General features: G+C 35.2%; 1 pseudogene; it reads right to left on the bottom strand.

The window, feature by feature from the left end:
• LOC119239056 (transcription initiation factor IIB-like) overlaps positions 1-10800 on the bottom strand; it is a 30710-nt pseudogene extending 19910 nt beyond the window's left edge.
• Positions 10801-12991: the final 2191 nt, after the last annotated feature.

Here is a 12991-nt window from a genome sequence, read left to right as displayed (position 1 = left end):
TACTGCACATTGGCAGAGGAAATTCACGTAGGTTGTAAAGTCAGAATATGCTCTAGTCAATCAAGTTTATCCAATTTAAAGCTTGCATTAATTTTAAAAAGTGGGGAAATGTGTGCATTAATGAAAATAATAATATATGCACTGATTATGAATAACAATGAAGAGTTTGCAATACAGGAGAAATATGCAATTTTGTTTCAGAATACAATATACATGTTATTCAACATTATTTTTCCACTTTTGCCTTTTCCCTCATGTACACTTATTATTTTCAAATCTCAGTTACAGTCTCTCAACAGTATTTATTTGTTCTGGAAAATAATGCACTGCACAGGAAAGTGATCTCCATTATAATGAGTGTTGTTTTTTTTTTTTCATCTTTCTGGCCTTGTTAGCTCTGTAATTCGAGCACGTACTAATGAGGCCAGCCCTGTGTATTCAAACCTGATCCTAATTAGCTGTGCTAGAGAGATGAACTCCATGGATACTGATAGTCTCAGCCAAACATCTGACTGATGCTTGTTATTGGTCAGAAAGGGAACCACAATTTCAAGGCCAAATTGATGGCTTTAGTTATTACTATTGAATCAAAATTTCAAAACCCTGTTTCACTTGGTGTAATAATAGCCACTGCCTCTCCAGTATTCCTATTGTCTAGAATGACACTAACAGTCATTATAATAGAAGCCAGAAACCTAGGAACCATCCTCGAAGTCTTTTCATTCTTCATCCATCATCCCAACTTGTTGATTTTTGACTCCTGAATATATTTTGAGTACACGTGCTTGCTACCATCTCTTATGTCACTACCCTAGAAAAAGTTACCGTGAACTCTTGCTAGGGTACTCCATTAGCTTCTCATTGTAAACTTCTACATCCAGTACTGCTTTCCCACAGTCATTCTCCATCTTATAGATTCTACAATTATCTTAAAATACAAATGGAGTTCACACCCCTTAGAGCCCTTTCATGGCTTCCTATTATTTGCCATATAGAGACTAAATCCTTTATTGTAGCATTAAAAATCTCTATGATCTGGCTTCTCACCAAACCAGCCTCATCTGTCTTGTTTTCTGGATGCTGGAATATACCTATACTGATCATATTACACAAGTTATAGCTGGTACTTATTAACTTAGTATGAATGAATGATTATTCTACCACTCTCACTTTTGCTCATGTTGCTTGAGACACAGAGCTTTTCTTCAGTTTCTCCAATGCTGCCTCCATACTCAGGGTCTTTGTGTCTGCCTTTCCTATGTCGCAAATGCTCTAAGCCCTCCTGGCCCTTTTCCCAGTTCAACCCTAGTTCCAGTATATAGAGGTGTGTCTCTCAAAATGATTTCTTCATCATGTAGAACAAACCAGTGTGTTCTATTATATGCCACCTCAATTTCCTTTAGAATATTTCTCAAGTGTTTAATTGACTATTTGTGTATTTGTTGATGAGTTGCCCTTATTGTATTGTAAGCTCTATGAAGCCAGAAGAAACATGCTTAGCAATTTTATTTTTTTAATTCAGAATAGGGTGTCAAATATTTGTTAATAACAAATGATGGTCTCCCTCCCCTCTACACACAAATACTTTGATCTTTAAAAGTCAAGTCCAAAGACTTCCTCAAAGATTCATTCTCTTCAGTCACTTTTTTAATTTATGGTACTGTTAATTACACACTTTTTAAAAAATAACAACTTTTTGTAATCACCAGTGGTGTGGGTGTATGTTAGTATATTTGCCAGCTTTTCCTGTCTGAGACACTAGCTATTTCTTCACATGCCAACCATTCCTTCCTCTACTTTTAAGTATTTCTAATGATCTAAGTTTGTTTTTGTTAGTCCCATCTACTACAAGACTACTTTTCAATGGGTGGTGTCCAAATTTATCTCATTCTCCACACCTTCATCTTTTCTGTATATTTACAATTTACAGTAAATACTACTCCCTATAATCCAAATCGATAATCAACTTCCTCTTAACCCCCAAAATCCAAATTCTACTCCAAGATTCTGAAATTCTAATTCTGAATTCTCTATCTTAATTCAATCACCATTACACTACCAATTGTTCTATTGAACTATATTCAGCTAGTTCAAAACCCACAGAATCATCTTTGCCTATATCTCCCATGTCCAAAATTTAATCAATATTGCCTCCTAATGTTTGTCATCTTTAACCCTTTTTAAACATCATTCTGCTTTCACAGAAATTGACTTAAATGTCTAGAGAGTGTAAGAGCATCCTAATTCATGCCATTGCCCTGATGCCCTCTGTTCCCAAATTTGTCACAAGAACCCTGTCAAATTGGTCTTCCTAGAGTCCCACTCCCTTACAAGAATGTGGGGCCTCAAACATATTGGTCTCCTGCTCAGGGATTAGTAATGTCTACCTTTTGCATACTGACTAAAGTACAAATACCTAAGTGTACACTGAAAACTTTTCTTAATGTTTCTAAAATACCTTCCCAGATTACTGTACATTATGTTTTACTGGAAAGCATTCCTTTCTCAGAAATATTCACTCTTCCTAAATTCTTTGAGTTTGATCTTACTATTCCATTTGACTGAAGTGAATTCTAGCTTATGAATTTGGGGGTGGGTGGGGAGAAAGTCCAACCTATTCTTGACCATTCCCATCAAATGTTACCTTTTTATCTGATGCCCTTCTTGATATTCATAACATCTTTTGGCACTTCTTTTATGAAATAGATATTTTGGTTCATATATTTCTATTGGGTCATTTATCTTGTTTCCTTAATAAAGACTGTAAGCTCCTTAAGAGCAGGCATTAGTTCCTACTAGTTTTATGTTCCCTGCAATGCCAGTTCCCAGGATTGGCATATACTAGGTGCTCAATTAATATTTGTGGAATTAAATTAAATATGTAGGAATCCAAACTAATAAAAATGTAAATATATATAGAAAAATATTCAAGAAATCGCTGAAATTTGTACATCAGAATGTATAGAATAAAGAATTTATTGTTCCTACTGTATCATTTGTTTTATTATAAGATCAAATAATAGTATTTATGTTTATAGAATTGTCTAAAACATTAACATGATGTTCCCAAGTACTCTGTTAGATAATAATAACAAATAATGGCAAACTCATTTTACAGATCAGGAAACTGCAGCAAAGAGATATTATAACTAACCTACTTAAGGTAATATGACTGGTAGCAAAACAAGAACTAAAAACTGGGTTTTGTGTCATTTTTCACTATAATTTATTTTCTCCTAATCCTAGTATTTTTTTTTGTTTGCAGATTAATGTGAATTAATATGTTAGTGGAATTTAATTAATGACATTCTGTTTTACCTAAAGTTATAGAAAATATATATAATCTTCTGGAATCCTGAAAGATGGTGCAAAGATTAAAAAAAACTTTAATACAAAAAAGAAGGAATGTCAATAGTCAGAATATATTAGCATTTACAATCACATATACACACAATTGTATCAATATAGATATTGGTATATGTATGTATCATATGTATATGAATGTTAACATTGACATAAATATATACAAACACACAGTGATATATATATGAAATTCATAATGTGTGTGTATATATATATACATGCCTATGATATATACATATACTACACACACATACAATATCTGACTGCAAATACTAGGCACATAATTATCTCTCCCAAACATCTCATGAGTTTAGAATAAAGGTTTTAGTGACTGTCTCTCAGAGGTCATACTTATCTCTTGGCAAGGAATCATGAATTCCTATTTCATATAGTAGCTCAAAGGAGAAAAATATTGAGAATATTATATATCTTTAACAAAATCGAAGCATGTTCATTTAGTTTGAAATTTTCTATAATATATTAGCATGATGTAAAGCTTTTATAACTACAACCAGACTGGACTGATGATTTCAGTATTATTTGCACACAGCTTCTGCACTTAAGTAAGTCAGATTCAGACACTTTGTGACACTTCACAATTTGGACCTAGAGTCACTTTGGAAATTCGACAAGAGGCACATGGTACTTTAACGTCAGCCGTCATCTCCATTCATCCTCAGTACTGAATAGAATACAGTCTCAAGAGAAGAACTGTGAGCACCATTATGGTACAGTGAAATGTTGACACCAAAAAGTATGTTTTTTTCTTCTGAAACACTCACAATGAGAACCTGGTGTGACTCAGAGCTTTAAGTGTATGCAAGTGTACTGATGTTGCTAAAAAAAAATTGCCATGACTTAGCTAAAAAGAAAATCTATTTTTGTCATTTCTCCCCTCAAAAAGAATTCAGCTATTTACACTGAACATAAATACCAAAAATAGGATTCCTAGAATGTTAATTTTATATTGAAATGGAGGAAAGATGTTTCATAAATGTAGAATTTATATAAGTCAAAGGAGTAGGGGAAATTAATGTTTATATGAATTGACTAAGAAGAATGTAATGCTTCTTCATAAAAGATTTCCTAATTTCTATTTCTTTCAATGAATTTATTTTCTATATTTCAGGATGAGAGATTAGAAAAATATAGATTTTGCACATTGATAGAACAAAAGCAGGACCCTATGTAAAATGTAATTCCTTCTGTGGGAAAGGAAAATTGTGTTATTAAGGAATCTTGCTGAGGAGAACATTTCAGTCTTAAAATAAGTTTAATACAATTTTGTGTGTCAAATTTCACAGGTTTTTTTTTAATATTTACATTCCTTTTCTTAATTGTGATTTGTTGTATATTCAATGCTAAGGGGAAGGCAGACGGGCTGCCTTTATTATCTAAAGCATAGGTCCTACAACACAGTCTTGTTGATTTTATAACTCTTCTGCTTCCTTTATCATTTCTGTGTTCGTTACATCAAGCATACATTAGTTCAACAGATATCTGTAACATGCTATTGAGAGTCGGGCATGGTGCTTAAAATTGGGAGTGAAATGTAAACAAGAGGAGAACATTGATTATTCTCAAGTTAATATCCATTTAAGTGGACTTTTGCATTTTTTTTTTTTTTTTAAGGTCATCTCTCAATCTCCTGGGTGGTAAACAGACTAGAACGAAACTTGAGAAAATATTTTTGGACATGCTTGCAGTAGTTTTATTATCAGTAAATATAAATAGTCACGACCCACTTAGTATTTCTGTATGTGGTTTTGCATTGCAAATCTTAAAGAAATCACATTGAAAACAGGGTAACACTCTATTTCCACAGGTCATTCTTGTTTGGAAAAGCTTAGCAAAACCGTTCACTAGCCCAGCATTCATTTTATTTTTTTGTTAAAGATTTATTTATACAAGCACTACATACAGTCAGAAGTGTGGGAGGGTGAGAGGATTCACCAGAGTGGGAGCAGAACTGGCAGACTGACAAACACACTGCTGAGGGGAGCAGTGGGTGCGGCAGGAGAGGTCTAGTGCACCATGTGGAGTTCTTGCTTCCATTTTCACGGCTCATGATGAACTCCCCTTCTTTTCTCCATAATCACTTCAACGTCCTTAGTTTCTTAGACCTAGTCTCATATTTTATGTTCTTGGATTCCTCTCACTGTACTTTTGTTGGGGGAGGGAATAGGGGAGACAGACAAGGGAAGGAGGGGGAGGGGAACACACAGGAAAGAAGAGTGAACATCACTGATCTACACCACTAAGGGGAGCAGTGGGCAAGAGGACAGGCCCCCTGCACCTTACGTGGGTTGGCTCCCTGGGCCGGGTATCGAACTCAGGCTGTAGCTGCAGTAGCACTGAGCCTTAACCCGCTAGGCCACTGGGGAGGCCCTTCTCACTACCTGGCTTTAAGGGCTACTAGTACTTCTGGAGGGAGTGCGTCTGCTTTAGGCAATGGTGAGGTGATGTAAACGCCTCATAAACTCGGCTTCCCCAGGTGTAGCCTGTAGCCTGTGTCCTGAGAGGGCAGATGAGGGGTAAACAACGCAGCCTGGTGTCATGCTGAGTGAATCCACTTATTTTTTGAAGCTTTTGTATGGCCAAAATGGGGTGATCATAAGTGGAAGGAAGGTAGTAGCTCTAAGAAACAATGTTAAGAGGCTCTGTGAAGGTCAGTTGCTCAAAGAGCCCTCTCTTCTCTCAGTTTTGATATTTTGCAAACTTATTATTAAAAGTTATAAAGTAAATGTATTAAAAATTCTGAAGATGTAACATAAGCAAACTATCTTTTGTGGAGTTAGCTCTGGACTTAAATTTAAATTTAATTAAAAAAAAGAAATATACTTACCAGGAACTTAATGAAATCTGTGATGCTGTGCAGTCAATTGAGAAAGAAACTATATTGAAAGAGTCTTTGGTTAAATATGCCCATTTCTAAAGAAGCTATTACAAGCCTGACTTTCCTTGTCCTTAAGTAAAGTGATACTTATCTGATTAGCTATTGCAAGCAAACCTTCCAGAACTGAGTTGCAAGTATGATGGAAGAACAACCTAGAAATAAAATCATTGGATTTGGAGGACAATCTAAATTTTGTTTTAACTATATTCTGTGCCCAAACTGTAGAAATCGCTTTCAGATTTCAGATTGACTTTGTAAATGACAGCTTTCATAGTGACAATATGATTGAAGTGGTTTAATTTTTAGCAGTCTTTAATAATAAAATGTCTCTATTCAAAAATAATGTGTCACTTCTTAAAAGTGATGAATGCATGCATGCCTCTGTTCATCTATCCATTCATTCATTTAACAACAAAACACAAGTTACTTTATGAGCCAAACATTGTTCTATGTGCTAATAATACAACATTGTAAACAGACAAAATGTCTACCCTTACTGAGTTTATAGTCTAGTGGAGATAGGAATACAACCACCTCTACTACCACCGTAAACACCACCAAAACAATTAAACTCTATTATATGTTAAGAGTGACAAATACTATGGGGGGGAAAAAATGTATTGGGGTGGGAGGGAGAAGAAATTATTGGCATGATAGACTATTGTGATATTATTCATCCTTAATAGATCTGAGAATGACTTAGAAATAACCTGATATTGATCAATGATAAAGCAGACAAGAACGCATCCACTCTATAAAGTTACCTAAAAATGTTTTTACCTGGGGCCTCCCCTGGTGGCGCAGGCAGTTGAGTGCCATGCTGTGAAGCTGTCCACAGCCTCTGCAGCGCCAGTTGGATCCCAGCCAGCTGGCGAGGGTCCCACATGGCATGGCAGACCTCTCCTGCCTCACCTGCTGCTCCCCTCAGCAGTGTATTTCGTCAGTCTGCCTGTTCTGTTCCCTGCTCTGTCTCTGGTGAATCCTGTCACCCTCCCGCGCATCTGACCTGTACCCCAGTTCTTGTATAAATAAATAAATCTTTACAAAATAATAAAAATAAATAAAAATAAAAATGTTTTTACCTGACAACTTACCCTTTCTCTTTTCCCCATAATGGAAGTAGCAGAAGGAAAAAAAAATGAAAATCAAGAACTTCACAAGTGTTACACTGATTAGAAACTAAATTGCTCTCAAATAATCTTAAAAAGCTAGAATTGATTTTTAATAAGTAACATTCAAATATATATCTAGATATTGAAATTCATGTTTCAAATGTAAAATACTGATATTTAAAAGTATGTGTTCCTATCTTATTGCATATATCTCTCTTCTGTGTTTCACATTTTATTTTAGAATGTGGATAAAAGAAGCCATTTCAAACTATCACATTTTGACCATAGAAAATTCAGAGATACATTTAAGGATACATATTACTTGTGATGTGCCAAATACATTTAGAAAGAAGGAAATCAGCAAGACAAAAAACTAATTATTGCTTGTGTAAGACAAGTAGTTTAAGCATTTCTAGTTAACATTTAAATCATTAGCTTACATTCAGAATGTTTGTATCTTAAAATTTCTGTTAGTTATATGCAAAGACAGCAAACTAGTTGACCTCATTACATATTATTTACCATTCAAAGAAGGATATATAATGATTTTTGATGGTCTAAAAATAAACAGGATGCATATCAGGATATTGCATATTGTTGGAAACAGTATATTTAATTAAGTGATTATTTATATATATATATATATGTATACTAACATGAAAAACTTTGATATTTTTAAATATAGTAATCATGTTAAAAATTAGATTTCATTCAGATGTTTTCCATAGATAATAATTTAATAAATATTTTAATAAATGGTGACCAATACTAAGAAACATCTTGAAATAATGGCTATTTTGCATATTTTGCCTTATTTAATATGCAGAAATATTCTATATTAAAAATTACTGCCATGACCTATTTAAAATAAGTTGTTTTTTTCTTTTTCTTTCTGACTTATTTCGCTGAGCATGATCCCTTCTAGCTCCATCCATGTTGCTGCAAACTGCATGTGTTTATCTTTTTTGGTTGCTGAGTAATACTCCATTGTGTATATGTGCCACATCTTCTTCATCCAGTTATCTATTTTTGGGCATTTGGGTTGTTTCCATAGCTTAGCTATTGTAAATAGTGCTGCTATAAACATAGGAATGCAGGTGTCCTTTGGAATTAATGTTTCTGAGTCATTTGGGTAAATACCTAGGAGTGGAATTGCTGGATCATATGGAAAAATACCGGATGGTCTCACTCATAGCAGGAATTTATAAAACCTAAATAAGGGGCCAGGAAAAAGACTAATCAATACAAAGTAAAAATCAAAATCAACAAGCAACTATAAACTAGAGACACACCACGGGGGGGGGGGGGGGGTGGAGCGAGAGGCGGGGAGAGGAAGGACTAGGGTCAAAATAAGGGGGGGTGCAGTTGTATGGGGAATATAACCAAAATGATAATGCACACACTGTGCAAAAATGAAAAATGATATAAGACTGACATAAAATATCAATTAAAAAATAAGTTGTGTTAAGTAAGGTCCTACAGCTTGAGTATGCCTCTCAGCTCCACTATTACTAGCTATGTTACACTATTTAATGTATTTTCTATATGCCTTAATCTTCCAATTTGTAAAATGAGGATAATAATATCTAGTTCACAGGTTATTATGAGAATTAAAGGAATTAAAACATTAAAGTACTCTGCACAATATGTGCACATATTAAGTGCTCAGTATATGTTAACTGCTATGACTTGGTATTTAACGTCACAGGTAAAGAGCTTAAACTTAAAAGCTAATATGTGTGACTGGTTTGCAGTTGAACAAAGGCACAAAATCAGACTCTTACCTTTAAATCCTATATTTTTCCAAAGTTCTATGTGTCCTACTGTGTTTGGATGATTGAAAAGTTGAATTTCTGCAGAGGTAGAAAGAAAATCTGTGACCGTATGTCTCAGATAATAATTTAATAAATCTTTAATAAATGACAACCAATATTAAGAAAGATCTAGAAACCTTGTAAATTAAAATTCTATTTCCAAATATAATTTTGCTTGGGGATTTACTCATTTCTTGTTTTTTCTCTTTTGTTTTGAAAATTTATATTCAAGAATTACATGATTTCAAATAGTTCCAAAATGGTTTCCTAGATAACTACTAAAGAAAGCAAATATAATAAGAAATTTAAATAATTAAATGTTTCACAAGTATGGATATACAGAATGCTAAGCAATTAATATTTAGCCTGGAATGTGTGCTATGTACCTTGTTTTTCCTCATTAAAGACTCAGTCTAGCACTTGGCATAGACTATGCACAACAGGCCCAGTTCAGTGTTCATAAATTTTGATATTAGTTGTCTAAATTTATAGCTGTGGTAGTTTGGCCACAGAGGGTATCAGATTTGAAATCTGCAGGAAATAGATCAGGGGGTTGAAGATGTATTAGTCTCATCAGCCACACCAGCAATATATCCAATTTCTTTCGGGGTCTGCTTCTCAGCTGATGCCTGGGAGGCCATGTAAATGGCTACTGCTGCCACAGATATCCCACTTTTTCCAGGAAACAAGTCCAGTTCCACTGCTTTATGGGCTGTACGTGTAGCTGCCATCTGCACTTGTTTAGAAAGACAAAGTTTGGAACAAAACCTGGACATGAAGTACCCAGTTATAATCAAATCCACATGGGTGTCTAAAGCTTTCAAAATATGTTTAAACCATGTTCCAATTTTTTTCTTTAAAAATTTGTAATATGGCACATATTTCTTTAAATGTCCTAGGAACCCCTTCTTGTCTACAGGCAATATAGAGACAAGCAGAAGCTATGATCGTTAGCTCGTCCCTTCAGGCTCTTCTGTTCATACACTTGCTTGAATTTATTATGTGTTCTATCAACTCTATTTTGGGGGAAGTTGATTCTATCAGCCATGGTAGTGACTTCCTTGAATTCATTCATCATTGATCAGAACTACTCATTATTCTCCAATATTGGTACTTAGAATTGCTCAATTCATCAAAATTTGCAACCATGGTAGACAAATCTCGATCTCTCCAAAGAGTATTCTGAGAATCTCCAACTCGAGATGGATCTTTTGGTGCTTTATCATTGTTGAAAGTTCTCCAGTCAGATCTCACATCAATAACACAGTCACCTACAACCAGACTACATTAAGGATATATATCCCCAGCTCTGTAGACTTCCAGTAAAATTGCACCTGGATGGTTTGGACAAAGTGAGTCTTGAGAGAGCATTCAAACAGCTGGTAGATGCCATCTCCACAGTCACTGCAATTTCAGCAACAAGCAACAGCAGACACGATGAGAAAAATGAAGAGATTGTGACCCATTTCTTGATTTTTAAAACATGAGCTGATGAGATTTCTTTTTTTTTTGAAATGATGAGATTTCATCAGTTTCAGATACATCCGCCTTTATTATATTATCATGCAGTTTATTTTTAAGAGAATGGATTCAAAGATCTACTATTTTGATAGAAATAAAAACAAATTAAAAGCAATATTGTATGCATTGTGTTAATATTATTGTTTTCCTCATTCATAAATGAATGAATACTCAGCCCTAAAACTAGGCAGACATTGGTATAAAGTATAATTTTTTGCTTACTGAGGTTTCATTTCATTTATTGTACTAGTTTGTGCTGTGTTGCCATTAGTAAAGGCTTATCATTACTAGTAAGCTGTAGTGGCAGGATTGGGCACAGTGCAGGTTTTCCTGATCCAGCAGACCAGGGTAAAGGAGAAAGGAGTCCTGGAGCCCTCAGTGGCTTCTGTAGGTCTTTTATTTAGATTTACCAGTTATATGGCAGACAGGGGTGCTGGGGGGCCAGAAGGATGGCAGTCCTCCCAGCCCCCAGCAAATCCTCACTCTATCTGGGCTCTCTGGCATTCTCTCTGCTTCTCTTCTGCTTCTCGTTCTGCTTCTGCTGGTGTCCCCATGACGCCGCCCTTATAAACTGTCTCTCAGCCCAGGTGTACCTACTTCAGGTGCCCACCATCAGGCATGCATTCAGGACCAAAGGGTTCCCTCATCTATCCTAATGGCGGGAGGGCAGAAAAGCCTGATACTTTTTCCTTACCCTACATAAGCATTCTAACCTTCAAGGGGTATGACTGTTAAAGGAACATATGAGCAACATACAACTGCATTTCCACTTTTCCATGGTTCTCTTTCACAGATGTAAGACACTCCTCAAATTTCTTTCTGATACATATTCCTTATCACTTTTAAAATTTTGACTTTAAAAAGTTCTGGTTCACAAAACAGATAAAATATAATTCTGGAAAAATAGTGTCCACCTTTGGATGGTAGATAAACTTCTAAAGATTTTTGTGTTTCTTAATGTCTTTTTCTCTAGTGATATCTTTGAAAGATGTCTACCTTAAAAGTCAAGTAAAGCTACACTCCATAGTCTCACCAGTTTATCTGATGGGTAACCAAAGGCCTCTACCTCTGTCCTCTTAAATGTATAATGCTTCAACCCTCCGGAGTCCTTTTAGGTCATGAGAAGAAATAGTATTCTATTAAAATTCAGAGCATTAACTTATTTAAAAGCTATCACTTGAAGATTCTTATTAAAATCTTCAAAATATACCAGACTTGTTTAATGAGCACACTCACGCTATCTTCTCTTTCTCTCTCTGGCACAGGGAGGTAAGGAAGAGTCATAATTTTAACTTTATTAGATGCCAAAATATATCTCTAGCTCTTATCTTTAAACTTTGTTCCAATCTATATCTCCAGACTAAACACTCAAACTCTTGGATATATTTCAACTCCTACTTTTTTAACTCATTAACTCTCTAGAATCAGTTAGTAAACTCTATCAATTTGTTCTTCTCATCCTTTTGCACTAATTAACATACCCTTTGCTTTCTTAACATGAAAAGCAAATGAGAGTTTTAGAACAGATTTGCCTCACTCTGCTTCAACACAGGGAAAAGTGTCCATACAGAGGCATGCAATGCAAAGACCTCAGGTGGAGGTCTGTTGAAAGAGGTAGTTCAGGCTAAAAGAAATTCCAAAATCTAGGGAAACACAAAGTGAGTGTCTTCTCAGTAAGCCATTTTTGCCTTCTCATTGACTTTCGAGACCACAAAATAGCTAACAGGTGATGGCCATCATCTAGAGGATCACGGCCACCATCAAGAGGATCGTAGCCTCACTCCAGGGATACCTGACTATTCTTGTGGTGATTCAAGATATCAGCTCAATTTCCATGGACATTTAAAATCAGGCTCCCTTCCCTCTTTTTTTTTCTAACCTTGCTTCATCCCCATGGGAGGAAAATCAGAGGAAAGAGAAGTACACCAAATATACTCACCCCATATTTGAGCTACTGGGGTCTCACTGAACCTGTAATGGGGGAAGGATAGAATTTAGATAACTGAATATAATGGTTTTAATAACCCAAGATGTACAACAACTTGTGGTATCAGACTGAGATATCAAAAAATTAACTTGATTCCTAGCCAAAACAGTGGTAACAAAAAAAAAAAAAGCAGGTAATAAGTATAATCCTTTGATGTTTATGCCTGAGATGAAACTCTTATAGAACATAGCAAATAATTTACAGAAGCATAGCATAAATGAAGTGATTTCACCATCAGCTTGGAAGCGGACTCATGACCTACACAGGATACTTGGAATGACACAATATGATGGATGGA

The sequence above is a fragment of the Talpa occidentalis genome, unplaced genomic scaffold (assembly GCF_014898055.3).
Source record: "Talpa occidentalis isolate TD23 unplaced genomic scaffold, MPIMG_talOcc4v2.1 talOcc4.11, whole genome shotgun sequence".
Taxonomy (NCBI): Eukaryota; Metazoa; Chordata; class Mammalia; order Eulipotyphla; family Talpidae; genus Talpa; species Talpa occidentalis.
Note: the sequence above shows the minus strand (reverse complement) of the source record. Positions and strands in the feature narration are given on the sequence as shown.